This window comes from Panthera tigris, chromosome B3 (genome assembly GCF_018350195.1).
Source record: "Panthera tigris isolate Pti1 chromosome B3, P.tigris_Pti1_mat1.1, whole genome shotgun sequence".
NCBI classification, from domain to species: domain Eukaryota; kingdom Metazoa; phylum Chordata; class Mammalia; order Carnivora; family Felidae; genus Panthera; species Panthera tigris.
Window position 1 is genome coordinate 30,240,114 of NC_056665.1, and position 20,792 is coordinate 30,260,905.

General features: G+C 36.2%; 1 protein-coding gene and 1 long non-coding RNA gene across 14 annotated transcripts in view; one reads left to right on the plus strand and one right to left on the minus strand.

Annotated features, from left to right (window-relative positions):
* PEAK1 (pseudopodium enriched atypical kinase 1) overlaps window positions 1-20,792 on the minus strand; it is a 369,695-nt gene that overhangs the window by 213,111 nt on the left and 135,792 nt on the right. The window contains exon 1 of one of the 13 annotated variants that reach the window (XM_042988340.1): window positions 5,119-5,152. The exons of the other annotated variants lie outside the window; for them this stretch is intronic. The gene's annotated coding sequence lies outside the window, so the exon portion shown is untranslated. Of the gene's footprint in view, window positions 1-5,118; window positions 5,153-20,792 lie in introns of those variants that run through there. 13 annotated transcript variants of the gene reach the window in all.
* Window positions 5,220-20,792, plus strand: part of LOC122239419 — a 30,607-nt gene continuing 15,034 nt past the window's right edge. Inside the window, exons 1-2 of the long non-coding RNA XR_006218482.1 lie at window positions 5,220-5,357; window positions 16,776-16,874. This is a non-coding gene — a long non-coding RNA (uncharacterized LOC122239419). The remainder of the gene's footprint in view (window positions 5,358-16,775; window positions 16,875-20,792) is intronic.

Below are 20,792 nucleotides of genomic sequence, written 5' to 3' on the forward strand. Positions count from 1 at the left end.
TTGATTGTACTTTAAAATTTTTGTATACAAGGCTGGAATATTTATCAGTTTGTAAACTCTGAAGGGGGAAGACAAGGTCTTCACATATGGTTACAACCCTCATAATACTTATTAAATGTTAGGAATATACTAGCTGCTTAATAAATGTTGAATATGGAAAAATAAAAGGTTAAAAATCTAAGAAGTAACATAGCACAGCTTAACTTTTCCAGTATACTAATGGGCATTCAGCAGAATGAATTTGAAAAAAATGACTATTTAAATATAGGCTTTCTTTTGATAAGCAGTTTGAAGTAACGGAGGGAGTAGAAGTGTAATCAGACACAACCGTGTGACAACTTCTCTGAGCTTCTGTGTCCTTATTCTAAAACTAGACCCAACTTAGTTTACAGGGCTGCTATAATAATTAAAAAAATAATGGATGGAAAGCATCTATTAGCCCATGCCCCATAGTAGTGCTCAATAAATACATGGCAAATGTATGTGACCATGTGACTTATTCCTCAACATAACTTCAGCCTTAACAGCGATAGCCTTTCCTCCTTGCTTTATTGTCAACATATCCCTCATTTGTATTTAAGTCCCTTCTGATGACATTTCAGTTAAGAATTTCAAGTATATATGCTTTTCCAAACTATTAGCTTCATTACACAATTCTGTTAGGAAGAAAACCTTCCATATTTTAACTATAGAAAAAAATCAGTTTTGCTATTTCACTGCTTTTCTGAAACCCTAGCACAGTAATAATATTTATGACACCGAGCACTAAAGTTTACGAAGCAGTAAATAGCTTTTGAGGCTGATTAAACACCTCTATTTCACTTCACATACTCCAGTACCATAGGCATTACTCCTTAATTAAATGCTTGCTTATGTTACGTAAGGACCTTTTCCGGTCCTACACCTTTCAATAAATATTAGACTGAGAAAGAAGGAAGAGAAGCTAAATTATTGGAGGAGATACTATTAATACTAAAACTTCTGTTCAAAGCTGGTCACCAAGACGACATCATGCACAAGTTTTAGTATTTAAAAAAGAATTATCAAGGAGCACCTTGGCTGGCTCAGTTGGTAGGGCATGTGACTCGATCTCAGGGTTATAAGTTTGAGCCCCATATGTTGGGTGTACAGATTAAAAATAAAATCTTTAAAAAAAAAATCAAGGGACTCCTGGGTGGCTCAATCAGTAAAGCATCTGACTTCAGCTCAGGTCATGATCTCATGGTTCATGAGTTGAGCCCCAATGTGGGCTTTGCACTGACAGTGTGGAGCCTGCTTGGGATCCTCTCTCTCCCTCTCTCTCTGCCCCTGTTCTGCTCTATCGCTCACACTCTCTCAAAGTAAATAAATAAACTTTAAAAAAATAAAAATGAAAACCACCCAGAAAAAGCTGTCCTTTGGAAAGAGATCAATTCCATTTGAAATGTTGGAGTTCAGGTAAAACCATAAATATCCAGACAATGCTCCTTTTCAATTTTCGTTGAAAACAATTATAAAAAGTCATTTTATAATTTTCACTTGATATTAATTCAGCACTTGAGTGGCAAAAGATCAGAAAAGCACAAGTTCCTGTGTCATTACCAAAGATGAATGTGTCTTCTCTCATTTGTGTGGGTTTTCTCCCAGGGTAAGATAAAGGCAAAGTTAAAAGAGAAACCTTAGACATCCCTGACAAGTTATCTCAGGGCTTTGCAGTTCATAGGAAGTTCAGCTGCCACCACCACTTTTAACTCTCTTAATTCAGGCAGCAAGTGGTAAATCCGTAATTTTGCACAGATAGGAGGAATGACCTGTAAGGCTGCCACAAGTTATAATTCATAATAAAATGTGTGTTTTTCAGCAAGGGAATAAACATCTTTACAGCTCCAAAAAAAAAATAACAGTCTGTAATGTCCTGAGTGGCAAAATGCTGGATACACTGTATTTATGAAATTGAGCAGCTTATCACAGATTGAAAATGATAGTGATATGCAAATGTAATGATGTAATAAAATGAAGGAAGTGGTCATTCATCAGATAAATCATCCCCTATACCAGCTTCTATTACCCAAATGTCCTCTGTCTCCACCCCCTATTTAATCCAAAAAAGTCTGGATAAATAACTTTTTCTGATCTGTAAGCTAAACACCAAATTGTATTTCACAGGTTCCCTCAACTAAGTTGTTCTTGTATATTTTGCATTTGCCATCAAACCTATCAACTTATTTCATTTGCAATCATCTTTATTATTTACACTAATAGAAAAGGGACAGAGTGGTAAATAATCCAAAACATTCAAAAATCAAAATTGCAGAAATTCAAAGAAGATGGTAAAAGAACTTTAAGCCATGATATAGAAGGAACTGAGACTATTCTTCCTGGAGAAAAGCTACCTAGTAAAGACATGATGGCTGTCTTTACATACAAAAGTTGTTATTCCACAGACAGTGCTAAGAATTAAAAGCCAGTGGATGAAAATTTTAAGGAGGCAGGTTTGAGTTCACTGTATGAAAGACAAGCTCTTACATGTGGGTGGCACAGAACACTCAGGAACAAACAACCCTGAATAGAGAGGTGGCTAGACTAAAACTAAATGGCCTCTAAAGCCTCTTTCCACTCTTGAGTCTATGACTTTGCACTATATGTTTAAAATCGGGACTAACTCTGGATATTTGTCAGCAGATCATGAAATTACACAGAATTCTAAGTGTGAGGTCTGAGTCTGGGGGTTAGTGAAGTGAGGAACAGAATGCTCACCCTGAATCACTCTTTTTAAAGTCCCTTATGTTCCTAGTGTGGTCAGAGTACCCATTTAAGTGCAGCTTCTATTACTCAGAACTTTTCTGAACAAAGTAAACAACTGTTAACTTTCTCTGTGGGTTCTGTACCAAAAATTGACAAACAAAACAAACAAAACTAAAAATTGGGAGAGAAAAATGGTTACACTGTAAAAAAAGATTTAGAGCCAAAGAATCTAGGGTGCTGACAAGACCTCTATTTAAGGAATTTATCAAGAAGTCCAGACAGGACAAGAATCTAACGGAATGAGTGAAATGAGCAGTTTGTATACAAGGAATGAAGCTTTTCCAGAGGAGTGAATGCAGAAAAGCTACTTTTAAAGATAGGAGCTACAATCATTTTTGAAAATTAAATGCAACTATATGCTCTCCACCTTGCTCAACTCCACAAGTTTATGCAGAATAAGTGAAACCTATAACAAAAAAGTCTGCTATAGATAGCTCTGGGTGGGGATATCCTGAGGAAGTGCTGAGAGTTGAAGGTATCTACATGATAAATGTTTCAGACAGGAGAAACCTGTGCAAAGGTCCAGAGATACTAGGGAGCAGAGCATGTTTAAAGAGTCAAAAGAAAACAAGTGAGGCTAGAAAAGTGGACACACAGGAACCAATGCATGCAGTACACTACAGGCCACATTAGGATTTAGTCTGTAGCCTAAGCTCATTGGTCAACCAGAGAAGAAGGATTTTTAAACACAGTGCCATAATGATCAGATGTGGAGTCTGAAAAGATCACTGGATACTGGGTAAAGCAGGTACTTTACAAGTTGCCAAAGCAGAAGCAGAAGGACCATTTAAATACATCATAATGATGACAGTCTAGAACAAAGTGTAAAGTTGATGGAAAGTATATGAATTCAAGAGGTATTTCAAGTTGTGAAACTGAATAAAGGAAACTTCGTTTAAAATTGAGTCTAGAGGCCAGAAGGAAGAGCTCTCCTTCCTATTACTCGTCACTAACTATAACCCAACAAGAAGAGACACACTTTGCATTCCCAACAAGAAACCTATTTTGCTGCTTCAACAGAAAGTGGAAAAATTTTCCTTGCCCAGCAACAAGCTCAGCCAGTAAGAAAACACCACAACTTAGTCAATGAGAAACTGTCAACACCCTGAACATACGCAGACTTTCCTTCAAAGCAGTCCCTCCCAACTTCCTCCTTTTCTCTATAAAGTAACATTCCTCTCTTTGGACATCCAGACTTGTCTAGGGTTTGTCATAACTTCCATATCACAAATTGTAATTCTTCTGCTATTCCTGAATAAACCCATTTTGCTGATAAAATAACTGGCTGTTTTATTGTTAAGGTCAACAAAATATAACAGCCAGTTATGTGACAACAGAGGTTGAGTATAGAGATCCTTGAGAATGATAGTGTGAGAATTAGGGAAGGTCTTCTGAAAGACCAGCTCTGTCTTTAAGGTTAAAAGGCATTGGAAGTACCAAGAATTTCAGGCTGAGGAAATGTTCTGAGATAAATAAGAACACAGTAAACTAAAGAAGAATTAGTTAAATGTTTGGAATGAAGTCAGGGGTGTGTCCTGCAGAGTGGTTTTGTGTGGGGACACTGCCATGAAACAACACTGGACAGCCAGGCAGGGCGAGACTCTGCAAGACTTTCAAGAGGAAAAATTTTGAACTTTATACTCGAAACAATGCAAAGCCAACACGTAATTTTACTGAAGAGAGAAACAAGATTTCATCTGCCTCTTAGAAAGACTGCTTTGCCTGTAGGGTGAGGAGAATGAATTGAAGGCATGGGGACTAGCATTGTAATGTTGTATATGAAAGGTTGTAATGTTGTATGTGAGAGAAATTTCTAAGGGTCAGAACTAGTAGAGGAGTAAAGGAATTAAATAAGATGGGATAAAAAATATTTACAAGGTAAGAAAACAGGCTACCAAATGGTAAGCAAATGGATGTGGAGAGTTAGAGAAAAGTAAGGGACTAGGATCACGCTTGGGTTTCTGTCCTGGAACTAGCTAAACTGCCAAGCCAGTTTCAGATACAGAGAATGCAGTAAGATAAAGTGACAGATGATGAGTAATCATGACCAAGCAAATGACAAAGGTATACTACATTCTGTTTTTAATCATAGTCACTCATGTAATTATCCTATTCTGCATATCATTATTAAAACTGGGGCCAGTAGGAACAGGGATGATATCAACAGAGTTCCTCTCTTTTTGCCCATACACATGGTAGGTCTTTAAATATTTCTTAAGTAAACTAATGGTAATTTTGCCAACCAAACTGATATCTGAATTGGCTAAGACTTTGTGCTCAGCTGCTGCAATTACCGAAAAACCAAGGAACAATAGTTAACACATGGGAGTTTACCTTATTTTAGAAGTCTGGAGCTGGGCAAACCAGGGATGGTTCAACCATATAGGTCACCAATGACATCACAAAACAAAGTCCCTTTTATCTCTCTACTGTGCATTCCCTAGCATCTGCTTTCATACTTATGCCGAACATCCAGGTATCAATTCCATTTTGACGGGACGAAGGCTGAAGAGCCCCAAAATATATCCCTCCAGGTTTTGACTTGATTTTGGAAAGAAACCCTTTCCCAGGAGGTTTGTATTTAGTATCTCTCTGGCCATCACTGTGTCACAAGGTCACCCCTGGCTGAAAGATGTCTAAGAAAGAAGGAAAGGACGGAAAGGTAGTAGGAAATGAATATTTAATGAGCTAACCTAAATTTGCCATGGTAAAATTCATATTTGGTTTACCAGAGATCTTAAGGGGAAAAAAAGGAGGGGGGGGGACCAGAACTAAGAAAAAAAATAGAGAAAAATATAATAGCACCCAAGATTTTGGTTTTTAATACTATCCTCCAATGAAAGGAAACAAGGCTCCTTGAAAAATGGGTGATTGTAGGTCTGTGACAGACAACACACAATAGGCCTAGAGCATCTTGTAGCGTCAGAAAATAAGGAAACATTTAGAAAACAAAAACAAACACAAAACCTTGTTGATGGAGTATGTCCAAGAGACAAGTGAAAGAGCTCCAGCCAAAGCTGGAATCATTTGAATAAAATATACTATTGGGTTAAAACCTAAAGGATAAATCTCCATGAGTTCATTCTCATGATTAAATACATAAATAAACTGGGGAGAAAAGACAAATCTCCTGTGCAGAAGAATTCCTAATAATTTATGTAAATACTCTACCCTCAAGGAAGTGAAGCGTAACTCTGATTCTGTAAGTAGAGACTTTGCATAAAGACTTCCTTCTAAAGAGCAGTGTAATGAAATGGAAGGAGTAAAGTAATTTACAATACAGAAGAAATCTGACAAACACCAACTACTTCAGCCAGGTAATCAAGGTTAATATCAACGTGATAATTCATGTTGATAGTAGGTACTTCTTGATATGATGTGATGAGGCTGGCACTTTACCTCTGTGGGCACTTTACCAAAAACCCACCACACTGCAGTATAATCATGAGATAAACATCAGATAAATTCCAAAAGAGGGATATTCTACAATATACCAGTACTTCTCAAAACTGTCAAAGACATCAGGGCGTCTGAGTGGCTCAGTCGGTTAAGTGTCCGACTTCAGCTCAGGTCATGATCTCGTGGTTTGTGGGTTCGAGCCCTGCGTCAGGCTCTGTGCTGACAGCTCAGAGCCTGGAACCTGCTTTGGGTTCTTTGTCTGCCCCTCTCTCTGCCCCTCCCCTGCTCACACTCTGTGTCTGTCTCTCAATAATAAATAAACGTTTAAAAAAATGTAAAAAAAACCTGTCAAAGACATCAAAAATAAAGAAAATATAAGAAACCGTCACAGCCAAAAGGAAGCTAAAGAAACTTGAATAAATAATGGGTAGTTAATAATAATGTATCACTATTAAAATACCAACTGTAACAAATGTACCAAATTAATGTAAGATATGAATAGATGAAACTGTGTGTGGGGGGGAAGGTATATGTGTGTATTGGGGGGGAGGCATATGGCAACTCTGTATCATCTTAATTTTTCTATAAAGCTAATACTACTCTTAAAAAATTTTGTTAAAAATATAGCAGCTACCTATAATGCCACCACAGTATTAATACACTGAGAAAGATTTTATTAGTTTTTTTCCCCTATGAGTATATGTATTTGTACATCAAACAGGTTTATGGTTTTTCTTTTTTTTATTTACTGCACCCACTTATTTTTTTTAAAGCTTTTAATTCTAGTTAGTTAATATACAGTGATATATTAGTTTCAGGTGTACAATATAGTGATTCAACACTTCTGGTTTTTCTTTTTATTTTAGTTACATGATAAATACATGTTCACTGTAGACAAATCAGAATGTAGATTTAAAAAAAAAAAAAAAACTTCTGTAATGCTATACCAAAAAATTAAAAAAAAAGGTTGCCATTGTGACATACAGCTTTCCAGCCATGTATGGGAATATCTAGCTGAGTTTCTATTCATCTATGCACTATTCTTTCATCAGTTACTTCCTAATCCATACATAACCATCCCTAGATTTCAGCTCAGAAGTCACTTTCTCTGGGAGCTCCTCCCTGGTTCCTAGTCCAGGCTGAGTGACCTGACAGGCACTTACTTGCACAGCTCTCTGTACTGCTTTTTCCTAGTCAATATCACATTTGTAATCAAATAGTCAATTGAGGAATTAATCATTACTAATGTCTATCTTCCCTCTAAAATGTAAGTTTCATGTATTATTTATTGCAGTTTCCCCAGCATGGTGCCTTGAACACAGCAGGCATTCAATGAGGAGTAACTGAGTAAATGAATGAATAGTGCATGTACATAGTGAAGTAACCATATAGCTAGTAAAGTCATGTGTACAGACATGAAAAAATATTCAAGATACCTTAGTAAAAGAGAGGCAAAACAATGTGCACAGCAAATCCCTGGTTTGTTTTCATAATAATAACAAAAACTTAATGTATGTGTAAAAAAAAACATACAATAGTTCATAATAATTAACTTTAGGGGGGAGATTTCTGTAGGTTTTCACTTTCTAGTGTATGTATTTTTATCACATTTCCACTTTTAATAAGTATGCATTATTTTTATAAATAGAAAAACAAAGATAAAATATGCATTCATTATAGACAAGATGGAAAATAAAGACAAGTTCTTTTTTTTAAAAAAAAACCAAAATCTCTAATTGTCAATCTCATTATACCAGACATAACCATAGGTTACATTTGTACCTTACATATTTATTTTGGTTTGACATGGTATAGAAAAATTTGTATTTTGACTTTATGTCTCATTTCATCCACATAATCATCCCTTCAGATAGACAACCCGTGGCCACAAAGGAAGTAGCACAAACGGGGTGATTGGATGATGAGCGTGTGACACTCTTGCACTCCCATTAGCCCTAACAGTTCAGCAAGAAATGGTCAAAGTTGAGATTTCTTATGTATCATGTAATAGGTGAATTCAAATATAATGGCTCTATAAATGTGAATTCACCACTTTTATAATACTTTAAAAGTTGTTGATATAGACAAATATTTATTGTGGCCTTAAGGCCACAATGATACAAAATGATCAATGATCAAATGATCAAAAAAAATGATACAAAAAAATAGAATAACTATTGATACATGTAATCAACTTGGATAGATATCAAGAGAATTGAACTGGGTGGAAAAAAGCCAATCTCAAAGGTTGTACTATATGATTCCGTTTATATAAAATTCTCAAAAAGACAAAATTTCAGAGATGGATAGCAGATTAGTGGTTGCCATGGATGAGGAATAGGGGTGAGGACTGGGAATGACTATAAAGTGGTAAGTAGGAAGGAGCTCTTTGGGGGTATGGAACAGTATTGTATTGTATCTTAACTATGGTGGCAATTAGCCAAATCTACATATATGATAAAATTACACAGGACCACCCACACACACACACACACACACACACACACACACACACACACACATGCATACACACAAAAGCATGTAAAACTGGTGAAATCTGAATAAGGTTGGTGGACTGTACCAACATCAATTTCCTGATTTTGTTATTGTACTACAGTTTTGTAAGATGTTACCATTGGAGAAAACAGCGTGAAAAGGACACAGCAACCCTCTATACCATTTAGGCAACTTCTTATATTTATTTTGAAATTAAAGTTCTTTGAAATGGACAAAAAGGCAGCTGGTAAATGATACCAAAACAAACAAACACCTCATAATTTACCCTTGTCAGAAACCCTTTATATTAGGTTTTCACGAACTTTCAATACAGAGTAACAACTAAATGGAAAGGCATATGAATACTACAGGGGGTAATTTCTAACAGAGCTGTCCAACAACAGAATGGGAACTCAGGGAGGTAGTCAGCCCCCCACTGGAGGTATCTGGACAAAGATGGGAGGATTTTCTGACAAGGGATATGGTAAGAATGACTTTTTACTTTACATGTGGGAGTAAATCCCTACTCTACTCTAAAGCCCCTTTATGGATTTGGCAAACACATGGTGTAAGTAACACAAATCCTACTCCATCCCTTCCCAACCTGTGATCATGTCAGACATTATTAGACTGTACCACTCCTTCACAAATGTCCCCGCAAGCCTCCTAGTTGTCAACAGGTTCTCCAGGCAGTTACTACCAAGCAGTCTGAGTTGGCACCTCCTAACAATGTGGTCAACATTCTGTAAACTCTATGATGATGGCAAAACTATAAACTTTAACTCAAAAGGAAAGCTTTGCAGAACCTTGCACTAGAACCAAGAAGACTAATAACATAGATTCCAGAGAAGACTGCCTCCCAACTCAGCAATAATCATAATCATTATGATAATGCTTTGAAATTTAATAGTCACTCTGATCTAATGACGAATATCACTCAAAATAAATTAGACTTACCTTTTAAACTACTCTTACAGAAAAGGTGAGGAATATTCTTGGTCTACATCAGGGGAAATTCTAGCACATGGAGTGAGCAATAATTTGCCCCAAATACAGTTAAAAACAAAAAAGCATACCCAAGTACCACTTACGAAACTCAAGGCTTTGAATCTTTTGAGTGGTCTACAAACACCTTTAATTTCAAAAGTAGTATAATAAAGAAAATCTCAAATAGAAAAAATAAGTGTATGCTTAATAATAATTAAAACTATTATCTCCGAAGTAATCAAAAAGTTAATAACCAATTTTGAAAGTTCCTAAATGAAAGTAAAGGGAACCAAAACTGGCTGTAATTTCCAAAAAGGAAACTTTTGTTGGATACACATAGCATTCTAGGAGTAGCTCATGACACTAATGGAAAAGAGCATGCCAGCTCATAAACAGAACTAAAGCACAGAGAGATAAAAGGTTCTTTGAAGTGTTTCATTTTTTATAAGATGTTTTAAAGAATAAGAAAGGATAATACCAACCACTTCAACTAGCCAAGAAATGAAATAAAAACAGCAAATGTGTGTCTCCTATAGGCCTCTGTTTTCTAATTTTTTGCATCATCAAAGCCCTCTCAAGTAAGTTCTGTTGCACAAGGCTATTTGTCCTAATGTTATGGACTTTCCAACACCAAATTTATAGATGCACCCAATTAGAGCAGAGCAAACTGACTGCCATTGGTAGTACCACTACAGAGGGCCCTTTACTCTTTCCTTATTTACTTTCTTTATTTGCAAAATGGGAAGTTGCTCCCAATAGAAAATATCTTTAGAAGGTTAGCTATAAAGCAGCACCAATATATGAGGTTTTGTTATGATAACCAAAATGCCTCTTTGTAACAAAAATATTCTCATGTCTTATGACATATTTTGATTTTACTCTTGGTTATCATCATTGAAATTGCTGATACATGGTGTAAGAAATAAGAAGAGTTTCTGAAAGATTCTCCTAAGAAGGAATGGCTGCCTCCCTCAGCCATGTGGTGACTTTTGGCTTTCTGACCTTGGTCTCTCTTTATTCCCTAGTGTCATTGCAACCAAGAGAAATCACCTGCTACAAAAGCTGGTAATAAAATGTCTACCCCTATCATATGGCAATTATTCACACAGCTCTCTCTCCCATGGTCTTCTTCAAGAATAAAACACTTCATCTCATGCATTTATATCCCTAGTGTTGAGCATGATGCTTGCACAAAGTAGGCCCTGGGGAAATGTTTATTAAAACATTCAATAATCACTGCAAAACCCTCTGAAGAACAACTCTACTGTTTACTAGAATTTTATTTTTCAAGTTTTTCTAGACAAATAAAACAGCAGCACCCAACAATTTGTGCTTTGTCTCTCTGCAGTTCATTATTTTTCATATCCAAGAGTCAAACAACCTTATCTAGACCAGCTAAGTTGAGCCTCCTTTGTTTCGAAGAATAGATTAAGATTAAAAAAAAAAAAAAACCCGTTACAAATATAAGGTAATATGAATGTAACACAAAATTAGCACTAATTATAATTTTAAAAAATAAACCATAACTGTAGACTAAAACTAACTTCTATAATTTAGAAATCTAATGCAATATAGTTTGAATCTATTAAATTTCTAAATTGTAAGAGAAATATGATCTCAGGGTGCCTGGGTGACTCAGTAGGTTAAGTAACCAACTCTTGATTTTGGCTCAGGTCATGATCTCGCGGTTTGAGATCAAGCCCCACATTCAGCTGGAGCTGTCACTGGGAACCTGCTTAGGATTCTCTCTTCTCTCTCTCTCTCTCTCTCTGCCCCTCCCCTGGCTCATGTGCTCTGTCTCTCTCAAAATAAATAATTAAAAAAAGAATTTGATCTCAAAATATTCCCTATAGACTATAACAGATAAAATCTCCCCATTTGCTCTGCCATTCCAGCCTTCTATGTTGAACACTTAACATCCTCCTCCTGTTTCCCTGTCCCCCATCTCTACCCAGAGTCATCTTTGGATTTTAGAGAAAATGACATAATGAACTTCACCATTATGACCAATTATCTTTGATAAAGGGATTCTCTGAAACATCAATAACACTTCCAACTACTCTTATCAAAAACCACACAATTCTGGGTCTTGGCAATCTTTTAAACAGAGGGGTAAACACAGAACTTTTAAACTAAGAGAAATAAAAGGACAGAATATCTCCAATAGTAACAGAAATGTCAGAACCATTTCAAAACAAAGTCATACCTAGTTCATTAAAATGAAAATTAAACTACACTTTCTTCTGGCATAAATGGAATGTAGGGCTGGGTATGTTCTGGGACTCCCTCTCTCCTTGTTTCAAATTATACTTCCCATATGATGACAGCATTCTCTGAACTCTGGGAATATTTCCCTCATCATAGAAACTTCCTGGCTGGTAATCTAGGAGAAAAAAAAATCATTCTTGGCTTCTGGATCCAATATCCTAGCAATGGTGGGAGGACTACTCCCTAAGATGTCAAGATGGTTCTGAATCTGATAGTACCTCATTTACCCCTAAACACGGAATCAATCAGGGTTTATTATATTCCTGATATTATTCTGTTTAGGAAGCAGCCTGACTTGTGAGATGTATAAAAAAAATTAGCAGTGACAAATGAGCTCATACTTTAGGCAGACAAAAGAAAAATTATTTCTTGTACTGTATTTTGAAAATCCTCAGAAATTAAGTGTACCAAGGCAGAATAATCCTAATCTTCAGAATATGCAAAGAAAATCCAAACACTTTTGATGGGACTCTTTGTTTTACGTAATAATTAATAATACCATTAGACAAATTATATTTTAAAAAGGTAAGAAATAAGTAACCAGGATTTTAGAAATAAGAAAATAACCAAATATTTTCATACTAAAAAGTGTTCTTAAACGATTACTAACACAGTGGTAAAATGTTTATATTGATTTTTAATAATTACAGAATCAAATATTTGGATGTTAAGTTAAACTAGTCCCTGTACTCATCAGAATACTGTTCTAAATTAAGTAAATCATTGTTGGGGCAAAGATATGTTTAAAATGAAACCAGTTAAATAAAGAAACAACCCAATGAATCACTGTAAATTCCTATGCCAACAAGATGAAAAAAATCAAACTTGGCTCTAATGTACTCCAAACATCTGTCTGCATTTCTTTAACACTCATATTCCTCATAAGTAAGAGGCAGATAATTATGAAACAAGTTCCTTTTTATAACATATGTATAAATATATGTGACAACTGACCACTTTTAAAAACATTTTGGAACATTATGTCAATAATAACAAAATACACTAAGACCATAATTAAATATTCCTAATTAACAAAAAAGAAATACTAAGTATAGATAGCTGTTAGTTCCTCTTATGTGAACCCTGATAAACTAAAACACCACATCAACTTTAAAAAAAATTCAAACACTTGTTAGATTTTCCTTTTGATATAATCAGAATCATTGTAAAGATTCTGTTTTAAGGAGAAAAACTGCAATGTTATTACAAAAACCAAAGGACTAAACTTAAGGAAGGTACTCACACTTGGAAGATTTAAGAATTAATTGATGAGCACATTATGGAAGTAGGAATAGCACATGTGGTGGGGGGGAGGGCAACGAGGAGTGGAGGAGAAGGAGGAGGAGGGGGAGGAGGAGGAGGGGGAGGAGGAGGAGGGGGAGGAGGAGGAGGGGGAGGAGGAGGAGGGGGAGGAGGGGGAGGAGGGGGAGGAGGGGGAGGAGGGGGAGGAGGAGGGGGAGGAGGAGGGGGAGGAGGGGGAGGAGGAGGAGGAGGAGAGAGAAAAAAACCCTCTAGCACTAACAGTCGTTCACACTGACTTCAAGGATACTTTAATACCACAGTTCATCTCTCTCACAGTTTCTTGAAGACCACTACTCTCAGTCCCAGTGGAGATGACTAAAGTCTGATAATGGAAACTTCATTCTCCAACAATACATCAGAAGATCACTTTATAATATACCATATGGATTTTAACCCATAATGGCAGGCCCATTATTACATACACATTTTTTAAAAGCCTTCCAGGTATCATCCTCAGTTTCCTCAATTAAAAAAAAAATGTATCTACAGTTATGGGGATTACAGACAATATATAGCAAGCTTCTACCACAGGGATCTTGTAAGGTATCTGGCACAAGTCTATGTTTTGAATATACTGTAAAACTGTACAATAAATATCTTTAAAAAGAATAAAAAAGGCGAGACCCAAGTCAAAGATCTAACACCATGTAGACCAAATTTAGTAACTGATAATTCTTTTTCGACTGCCTTCAAAAGTGCTCTATATAAAAATTGTACTGCAACAAAATCACCAAAGGTTCTATTCAATACACAGCCAAATTTAAAATATAAAATAAAAGAAATAGAACAAGTATTGCTTACTGGCTGCATACCACACACTAGGCATAATACTGGAAGCATAACACAACAGGTCAATAATATAGGTCGTCATATTGATAAGTAAATTGAGGCTCTGACAGCTATTCATTCAGCTAGTTACTCAGTGGCAGAGCTGGGATTCAACGTGGGTTTGAGTGATGGCAGTCTCTTTTCTTTCCAGTGACACACACAATTCACATAGAAGTAATTAAGAAATTTGGAAAGCATAAACATTATAGGCAAGATAGTTGTTTTTAAAGCAAAGGAATTGTTTCCACTTAAGCATTCAAGAAACAACAATACTGGTTTTAGATCATCAGAAAATAGGGGCGTCTGGGTGGCTCAGTCGGTTAATTGTCCAACTTTGGCTCAGGTCATGATCTCATTGTTCATGGGTTCAGCCCAGTGTTGGGCTCTGTGCTGACAGCTCAGAGCCTGGAGCCTGCCTTGGATTCTGTCTCCCTCTCTCTCTGCCCCTCCCCTGGTTGTGTGCTCGCTCGCGCGCTCTCTCTCTCTCTCTCTCTCTCTCTCTCAAAAATAAATAAATAAACCTTAAAAGAAAGGTATTAGGTCATCAGAAAACAACTAAATATTTATATTCCAATTAGGCAAACAAAAAAAGAAATCAGATATAACAAAACATTTATTTACCATACAAGTTGCTCAGTTGGTATAGAAAGATACAGAAGGTATACAGGACATTTTTTAGACTACAAAAAAATAAATTTCTTCAAAATCTAAAATGTAAGAGGAGATATTTCTCTCTTTCTATTAAAAAAATCACATTTATTTTTATTAATGGACAAAAGTACAGCCAACAGGCCATGAAGTGATTTTGCTATTTCTGAAACTAATAGTGTAAAACAAGTGTGACCACAGATTTGCAATTTACTAGTAAAGCATGATTTCAAACCAAAATACAAAGCAAAGCAAAATTTTACCTTGGCCAGTGTGTTCCTCACATCACCTAGAAAGGTACTCTTAGAGCAAAAAGCCAGAATCGCCAATTCCTAGGTAATGTTAGAGGACTAGACACTGCCAATCAAAGCAAGGGTTAAATAAAACTCAAGTTATGCTTCCAGATAATGGGAATTTTGTTGATTTATCGTTAAAAAGAAAATCATTCATGCAGATTATCTATAGCCAAGTCTGAAGTGAGTGTGACTTTTTTTTCCCTCTCTGCCAACTGGCACACTCTCACCCACTATAACCCTCACCTTGCTTAGACTGAATTGGTTTATAAGTGCTCTAACATTTGGTATAATCAAGCAAATCAGAAAGGTAAGTCACTGGAGAAAATTCATAGCACTACATTCTAATGATTCATACAAATGATTTTCAGAAAATCAGCAACACAACTCACATTCATTAGTAAAGATGACTGAGACATGGCCATTCTACTGATGTGTACTGCACAGTGTTTTGTCCCTGAGTTATTCTGCATCAGGTGATGATGTAATAACAGCAGAACACATAAGTAAAAATGTAACCTTACAGTATCAAATTTACCAAAAGATGTAATAAAATAGGTTTCTAAAGTTCACTTCACAAAAGAAAACAAAGATGATAGGGGAAATGCTGAATATAGTCCTCTCTACCCTGAAAGAAAAAAGGTGTAATTTCCTTCCTCAATCAATTTCACTAGTCAGTTAACATCTTGGTTCTAATTTAAGAGTTGGACCTACTCACCATCTGAATTACCAGACAGAGGGAATGCCTAACACTAAAAGGAAAGAAACATAATTCTTAAATTTTTTAAATACTTTGAAATTGGGGTAAGGGGGAGCACAGTAAAAGCAGAAGTCCATTTTAATTTTTTTTTTCTTATTTTAAAAGTAGTAATTATAGAAAATTTGAAAAACACAGAGGTGGGGGTGCCTGGGTGGTTCAGTCGGTTCAGCATTGGACTCTTGATTTCAGCTCAGGTCATGATCTCATGGTTGTTGAGTTCAAGCCCTGCATCAAGCTATGCACTGACCATGCTGAGCCTGCTTGGGATTCTCTCTCTCCCTCTCTCTCTGCCTATCATGTGCCATATCTTTCTCCAAAGCACTTATCTCTGATTGACTATTTATTTATTCTTCTGTCTCTGCTGATTAGACTGTAAATTCCATGAAGGCAAAGATATGATCTTTTTTATTTTTTCTTGAAGCAGTATTCTATCTCTAGAATCTAGAACAATGCCTGGGTTGTCACTAATATTTGTGAGTGAATGACTTAATAAATGCATGAGTAACTAGGATCAGAGTTTTGTCTAAAGTGTATACTCAGTTTTTGTGATTTACTATTATCTGTTAAAGCATTCCTAATTTTTGCACAGCATCCTGTTATACATATATAATAAATTCAATTAACTTTCTATTTTAATTATTTCTAATATCATAAATATCCTTATATACACATGTGTATATATGTAATATACACCAAATATCCTAGAATATATGTCTTTTTGCACAGCTGATAGTTTCTTTAGTATGAATTATTTTAAGTAAAACTGTTGAGTCAGAAGGTATGTAGATCACGAATGCTTTTAACACATTTTTCTACACTGTCCTAGAAAATGGCTATATCATTTGATTCTACCCCTAGCGATGTAAGACCATATTTCTCCTCATCAACAATGAGTATTTGGGTCTTTTTACCAAAACACAAGGGCTGATTGTTTCCTGAACCTAAAAAAAGTAAGATATGATCACCATGTAATACTTTATTTGATTCTTACTAAGTTTTTTTTTTAACAGAAAAGCTTGAGGAAAATACAAATTTTATTAATGACAGTGGCTGTTTCTAAGCAACATCTTCCACACTGGCATCTATTCTCAAACAGACTTATTTGAAAGGTAAATATTCACTTGGATTTATAAATGCTGGGGTGCTTGTTTAAAGAAATAAAATCATGCTATTTTATTATTAAAACAGGGAAATTATTTTTAAAAGTCTTAGCAATCTGGTAGATTTAAAAAGTATCTCAATTTTTTTTTAATGTTGATTTATTTTGAGAGAGAAACAGCACATGTGCACAAAGGAGGGGTGGAGAGAGAGAGTGAGAGAGAATCTCAAGCAGGCTCCACACTATCAGTGAAGAGCCCAATGCACGAACCATGAGATCATACCTGAGTCAAAATCAAGAGTCGGATGCTCAACCAACTGAGCCACCCAGGTGCCCCAAAGTATCTCAATTTTTTAAAAAGTATCTCATTGCAGTTTTATTTTCAATTTTTTTGTTAACTAATGAGACTGACAATGTTTTCCCATGTTTACTGATTGTTTCTATGTCTTCCTTGACAAACTGCTTATTCATGACTACACATTTTCCTATTCAGTTAATTTCTTACTCACTTCTGAGATCTCTTCTTTTATTAAAGGTGTTAAATTGTTATCATGTGGCATCCATATTTGCTCATAGTCAACATTTGTCTTTTAATTTTAACAATATTTGACACCTTTGTTTTTTCCTTGCAGCCAAATCATTTTTCTTTTTCTTTAAGAAAGGGAGAGAAAGAGACAGAATGCATGTGAGTGGGGGAATGGGGTAAAAGAGGAGAGAGAGAGAATCCTACACAGGCTTCACACTCAGTCCAGAACCCAAAGCAGGGCTTGATTCCACAACCCTGGGATCACGACCTGAGACAAAATCAAGAGTCAGGCACCCGACTGACTGAGCCACCCAGGAGTCCTGCCAAATCACTTTTTATATGTGGTTTCTTCATTTTATTTTGCATTTAAAGGAACCCTCCTATATACAACCAGCATGCTATCAATGGTGGTCTTGGACTGGGTGGAATTCTGGGTATTTTTTTCTTCTTTTTGCTTATATATTTCTTTCTTCTAAAAATTATATATGTGTAAGAAATATTTTCTTAAATGTTAAAAACAGGAAAGCCTTTCTCCACTAATTGATCATATGCTTACATATATATTTCCTCAAATTCTTCTATTCCACTATAAGAATATTTCAGTATCTTATCCATCGGAAGTCTTAGTTTAAGGTGTGAAGTATGAATAAATTTATAATCTTCCAGTTTATAAACGAATTTTCCTACCACCATTTGTTAACTAATTCATTCTTTCTTCCAGTGAATTGAAATGATAGCACTATCATATACTAATATGTCTTTTTTTTTTTTTCAGGACTATAGATGTTCTATTCTTAGTCATTACCATATGGTTTTAATTATTGCAGGTTTATAAAATCTTCTAATACATGGTAGTACAATTCCAACTCTATAACACCATTCCTTCAAAATTCTTCTTTTAAACGTATTCTTCTACATCAGTTTCAGAAAAATTTGGTAAATTCTACTACCATCCCACCTCTGATCAAAAAGGTTGGTTAGGATGTTTACTAGGACTATATTAAATTCATTGACTTGAAAGGAATCCACAAGATACCAAGTCTTCCTAATCAGAAACATGTTTAATCTCTACTTCTTTAAGTCTCTTTATGTGGTGTTGTAAAATTAAGTTTTCTTAAAATAACTTCTCTTCTTTCTTAGGGGTGTTCTTTCTAAATACTTGTTGGATTTTTTTTCACTACAGCTGCTAACTAGATGTTACTGAAAATTCCTGATCTCCATATACTTAGTGGGTACACACCATATAACTTAATATTAGTTCAAATGGGTTTTCAAGTAATAATTTTCTTCAATTTTTAGGTTGATCATCATTATCACCTGTATATAGCAATTTAACTCTTTCTTTTTTCTAATGATCATACCCCACCATGCAGTCTTTTGGGTCCTGATGACCCTTTAGTCCTGGAAGAAGGCCTTCCATCTTGCTGGCTTTCCACCTGTTGATCCTGCCTGTTGTTCTGATCTTTCATGGGAGAATTTAGAGGTTGGCTCTCATCAGTTCAGTTCCTTTCATAGCGTCACTAGCAGAAATGCCTCCAAATGTGGAAAGTCCAGAAGAATATATTTTCATATTTCTCATTGAGTCAGAAATGTTTTCTTCTACTATTATCTGCTCCATCTCGCTCTTTCCAAAATTCCTATTATTTGTACATTTTATCTCCAGACTTACCTTATTTTCCAGTCATCTTCATTTCCCCACCTTTTGCCTTTATACTACCCTGGGAAAGATTTCACAAGTTTTTCTAATTTGCTACTCACTGCATCTACAGCAGATTTTATTTTGGTAACTATATTTTCTATCCCTTTAGAATCCTATCAGATTGCTCTCTTCTTATAACTGATATTCAGCTTTCATAGCTTTTAATGACTGAATCTTTTTGAGAACAAAAACCTCACTCCATTGCTAGTTGGGAGATCAAACAACCTGGATAGAGTTTGAAATAGTGGTGTTGACAGCTGCTAACATAGGAACTAGGCTGCTTATGTAGATAGGTACCTTCTAGGGAGGTATTAGCAGCAAACTGTGGGTCTATGAACACTATTTACAAAGTACCAATACTTCTGGTCTGGGAGGCAAGAGACAAATTTTTTTTGAGAGAGAGGGTGCAACTGAATGAGAGGCAGAGAGAGAATCCCAGGAGGGGCAAGGAGGGGGACAGAGGAAGAGGAGGAGGAGGAGAAGCAGGAGCAGGAGGAGCAGGAGGAGCAGGAGGAGGAGGAAAGAGAGAAAGAGAAAGGAAGGAAAGAAGGAAGGAAGGAAGGAAGGAAGGAAGGAAGGAAGGAAGGAAGGAAGGAAGAAACAAACAAACAAACAAACAGGACTCACCTGAAATGGGGTTTGAGCTCACTGGAAGCGGGCGGGGCTCATGCTCACCGGAAGCCAGGCTCGAAATTACCCCATGTGAGACTCAAACTCACTAACCGTGAGATCATGACCTGAGCCAAAGTCAGATGCTTAACGACTGAACCAACCAGGAGCTCCAAGAGAAATATAAATAAGGTGCCTTGTGGGACCAACTCTTCAAGATTGCTGTTCCCGGGCAGCCTGGGTGGCTCCGAAAATTGGGCATCCAACTTCAGCTCAGGTCATGATCTCACCACTAATGAGTTTGAGCTCTGCAATGGGCTCTATGCTGACAGTTCAGAGCCTGGAGCCTGCTTCATACTCTGTGTCTGCCTCTCTCTCTGCCCCTCTCCTGCTCATGCTCTTTGTCTCTTAAAAAAAAAAAAAAAAAAAAAAAAAAAAAAAGGACTGCCCTTCCCAAATTTATATATATTTTTTTTTTTAATTTTTCGGGTATATTTTATCATTTTTTTAAAAAATAATCTCTACACCCAACATGGGGCTTGAACTCACAACCTTGAGATCAAGAGTTGCACGCTCTATGGACTGAGTCAGCCAGGTGCCCCTGCCCCTCCCAAGTTAGGAGTTCTCCTACACTGAAGAACTGCCTACCAAAAATTATCCTAGGTTTTCTGGCATATGAGCAGCATCAAGCTCTAGTTTCTAACACATATGAAGGGTTTTTTTCCCCCATCCATGTATTTATCTATTGGTCTTTTCAATGAGAATTTAGATGAGTGAAGCCTGGGAAATGTGTTCTGTCTGCTATTTTGCCCAGCACTATTATCTGCCTTCTTGCCATATACATCATGCTGCCTCTTCCTACATTTAATTAATCCATACTTCTAGATAATGTTTTCTGATTTCCACTGTACCAATTCAAAGGGACTTTTAACATGCCATCCCTCCCACCCCAAACACCACACACTTCGGGATGCAAAGACCACACTAACACCCCTTCCTAGGGGATCTTTTACTAGGTCAGGTAGGATGATGGACTGATGGGATCCTGAATGGTCATAGTTAATAGGCCAGGTACCTGTGAATCTTAATTTTAG